Source organism: Pongo abelii, chromosome 22 (assembly GCF_028885655.2).
Source record: "Pongo abelii isolate AG06213 chromosome 22, NHGRI_mPonAbe1-v2.0_pri, whole genome shotgun sequence".
NCBI classification, from domain to species: Eukaryota; Metazoa; Chordata; class Mammalia; order Primates; family Hominidae; genus Pongo; species Pongo abelii.
In genome coordinates this window covers 39683342-39687470 of record NC_072007.2, presented here as the reverse complement: position 1 = coordinate 39687470, position 4129 = coordinate 39683342, and the positions used below count along the sequence as shown (strand labels likewise).

The following is a 4129-nucleotide window of genomic DNA, read 5'->3' as shown; positions in this document are numbered from 1 at the left end:
AAAGATGAGGTTTCACCATGTTGCCCAGGCTGGTCTCGAACTCCTGACCTCAGGTGATCCACCCGCCTCGGCCTCCCAAAGTGCTGGGATTACAGGCGTGAGCCACCACACCCAGCCAAAATGTTTTAATTCCTAAGATTCCCCCAGAGAAAACTACCTGTGAAATTCTCAAATCTAGAGAGCATGTCTTGGGATTTTTCATTACTCTACCTATCAAACAATCATTTAACAAGTTAAATTTTCTCCCTTTAAAATTGGATAGGGAGGCAAAATACAGCTAATAGTTGAACACATATGTCTCATAAAATGTAAATTTATTTTTGTTCCCCAACTCTCCCTTAAAATGTACTCAGTCAGGCCGGTTCTTCTTCTGCTCCAGGATGAAAATCCAGGCAGCCCAAGACTTTTCTGGATATGTAAAACATTGTCGCAAATTAGTAACTAAAATGATTGGTTCCATGTACAGGTCTGAATTTCAATCTGGTGTTAAAAGGTGAGTCCACTCCAGCTTGGGCCAGAATCTAGCAGGCAGCTGGCATTGGAAAAGGAGGGGATATAGTCTCTCTTCCTGGCTTATTATAGCATTTTGTATTCTTTTTCCATTCTGCTAGCTTCAGTTTCTGACTCCTTTAAGATTGAGGGTCCAAGAGAGGGGAGGAGATGGGAAATTTCTAACTTAAAGAGTAGCCTCTCTCCTTGGTGTTTTTGTGGATTCTTGAGAGACTCTGCCACCAGAAGTCTCTCCCCTGTATTTGCTCAGACTGTTGGCTATGAATTGAATTGTATCCTTCCAAAATTCACATATTGAAGCCCTAATCCTCAATATGATGGTATTTGGAGATGGGACCTTTGGGAGGTGTATAGGGCTGGATGTGATCATGAGGGTGGGGACCTCATGATGGAGTTAGTGCCTTTATATGAAGACACTAAAAAGCTTGCTTACTCTCTCTCCACACACATGCACCAGAGAAAGGCTGTATGCAGACACGGTGAGAAGGCCACTGTCTTCAGATGAAAATGAGGGCCCTCTCCAGGACCTAATCATACTGGCATCTGATCTCAGACTCCCAGCCTCCAGAACTGTGAGAAAATACATTTTTGTTGTTCTACCTATCAAGCAATATGCCCGTTCTTTGATATTTTGCTGGGGTAGCCCAAGCACACTAAGACACTGGATGAGCGTGTCTTTATTCTGACTGTAGGTATCGTGTACCCTCATTCCTCATCAGCCCCAGGAATGCACTGATACAGGCAGCTCCTCTCTGCTGAGACCTTTTTGCCTCTGCAGGTAGCCTTCTTGGACAAAACCCCAAGAGAATTCCAAGCTAGCCTTTGCTGACATAGCCCATAGCTGGACCATGAGAAACACCGCTGCAATGTTTGTCTTAAAACAAAGGGACAGAGGCCAATCCTAAGGCAACTGCAATTTCTTTTTACTTCTGCCCTAAGAGTGACTGGCCAGCCTGCCTCTCGTCTTTTTAATTTGCCCTGTAAAAGTCAGATAACCTACTGTGTGCCCACCAAAATTCCAGGTACATATAGAAAGTCCTCCCAGCAAACTCCTTAAAGCCCCATGTCATGGTTAATTTCATGTGTCAACTTTGGCTACACCACAGTACCCAGATATTTGGTCAAAACAGTCTAGATGTTGTTTTCAAAGTCATTTTCAGAAGAGATTAACATTTAAATCAGTAGACTTAAGAAAAGTAGATTAATCCTCCATAATGTGGGTGGACCTCATCTAATTAGTTAAAGGCATTGATAGAAAAAGACTGACCTCCTCTAGAGAAGGGAGAATTCTGCCAGCAGTCTGCCTTCAGACTTGAGCTGCAAAATCAGCTCTTCCCTGGATCTTTGGCTTACCCTCTACCCTGCAGATTTTGGACTTGCCAACCTCTACAATTGTGTGAGCCAATCTCTTTCTCTGTGTGTGTGTGTGTGTGTGTGTGTGTGTGTGTATCCTACTTGTTCTGTTTCTCTGGACAACCCTATTACAACCTCACTAGTGACTTGAGGAAAGGGAGGAAGCATCCCCTTGTTTATCCCCAACCAACAGTTGCCCCCAAAAATTCTCTTCCAAACCCTTCTCTAGGAATCTTCTTAAGACATCTCTCACTAGGCTCCAGGTGAGGGGGAAACACCCCCACCACTCCCCTGGCTGACAGTGGGACTTAAAGTCAACTCTCTCCAAAGGAGCATTTCTCCCCACACTCTCCTACCAAGCCCTCTGTAACCACCATGGAGGTGAGAGATCTAAGTGTCCCCTCCTGGGTCTTGGCCCCGATTCTCTACATTGTGGTCTGGCTCCAGGACAGTGTCTGTCCTTCCCACATCTTCCTCACTGAGTGGACTCTGATCACTTTTCAGGGTGGCAGTGTGCCTAGTCCCAGAGAACAAACAATGTTTGGTGTCAGAGTGCTGAAGTCACTCTGCAGAAGCAGAATGGACGTCACTCAGAATTTGGTCCTGATGTTGAGACTGCTGACACCATACGCACACCTAGGGGGTATGAAATTGTTTATTATTCACAAAAGAAGGCTTTCTGGGGGGAATAGGAAGGCTCCAGGCAGGTCTGAAAATGGTTTGAGAGAGCTGGAAGAGGAGACTGGTGTGGGGTTTTGTAGCAGATGGGGCTGGCGAGAGGGCTTCTGCTCACAGACAGAGGGAGCAGGGAGGCTTTAAGGATGTCAGCAATTGAACATCAAAAACGAAGTCAGAGTCTTTATTAAACACAGCCTGGGGCAAGGGCTTGTGTGCTACTATTTTGTTAGGGAGTATAGTTCCAAAAAGCAGGAATGAGCTCACAGATGAAGCAGGGAAGGATGGAAAAGAAATGCAGAAAATACAGGAGATGGGTGGAGCTGGCTACTGCATATGGGGATGGCCTCTCAACCACTGCTCCCAGGACAGTCCTGCCATGGACAGAAAGGCAAAGCTATCCATGAGTTTCAATCTTCTGTTAGTCAAAGTCTACCCCATGGGTTGACCTCCTCCCCCAAACTTCCAGATTGTACACAGGGGGCCCGAAGTGAGGGTCTGGTTACATCTCTTACCCTAGTGGCATCAGGGAAGTCCCAGGACCTGAGATGGGAAGCAGAGTGTGTGTTCAGGAAATGCTGTCAAGGTGTGTCTAGGATAACACCATGGGGCAGCCACTGTGGCAAGTCACTGGGCAAGTAGCAGCTGTGGCAGCAGCACAAGGGACCCAGCTGACCAGGCAGGAGTAGTGAAAGATGCTCTGGCCAACACGCTGGCAGGGGTAGAGATCTGGTGGGATGTACACACAAAGTGCAGGGCAGCTGGTTAGGCTGGTCACGGCTATGTTGTTGTGTTTGTTCACATGCTCCTTTTCCAGGCTCTTTTGCAGTTTGCAGGAAGGGGTTGCCATGTCACAAGGTTCTAGCCATTGAAATGAAAATGGAAGTCTTTGGGAGAGATGTTTCTTCCCTGATGAAAGAAAAGAAAGCCAGATGAGAATTTCTCTTTCTCTCCTCTTCTCCTTCTTATCTTGGAGTACCATCTTGATGCCAAGAATACTGCAGCAGGCCGGGCACGGTGGCTCACGCCTGTAATCCCAGCACTTTGGGAGGCCGAGGCGGGCGGATCACGAGGTCAGGAGATCGAGACCATCCTGGCTAACACAGTGAAACCCCGTCTCTACTAAAAATAGAAAAAAATTAGCTGGGCATGGTGGTGGGCACCTGTAGTCCCAGCTACTCGGGAGGCTGAGGCAGGAGAATGGCGTGAACCTGGGAGGCGGAGCTTGCAGTGAGCCAAGATCGTGCCACTGCACTCCAGAGCCTGGGCGACAGAGTGAGACTCCGTCTCAAAAAAAAAAAAAAAGAGAATACTGCAGCAGTTCAGCAGGAATCCTGCAACAATTAAGTAGGTCTAAAAGCCTGCAGACTGAGGGTGATGAATTAGAAGGATGAACACAGTCCCTGTCCTTACTGACATGACTGAGCTGCTACCCTCCATCTGGAAGCAGCTATGTCTGGATTCATTGTTATGGAAGATAATGACATACTTTTATTAATCAGATTTTCAGTTGCAGGGAAATGTAATTTCACACACACTAGAAAGGAAAATCAATGGTGTGCACGCAACAAAAATAAGCCCCCAGGTACCT

At 46.8% G+C, this 4129-nt stretch overlaps 1 long non-coding RNA gene across 1 annotated transcript; it reads right to left on the bottom strand.

The window, feature by feature from the left end:
* Positions 1 to 2706: 2706 nt before the first annotated feature.
* LOC134760823 (uncharacterized) lies at positions 2707 to 3815 on the bottom strand. The gene is made up of 2 exons (XR_010138818.1): positions 3054 to 3815; positions 2707 to 2912 (listed from the first exon to the last, which is right to left on the bottom strand). It is a non-coding gene; the product is annotated as an uncharacterized LOC134760823 (long non-coding RNA).
* Positions 3816 to 4129: the final 314 nt, after the last annotated feature.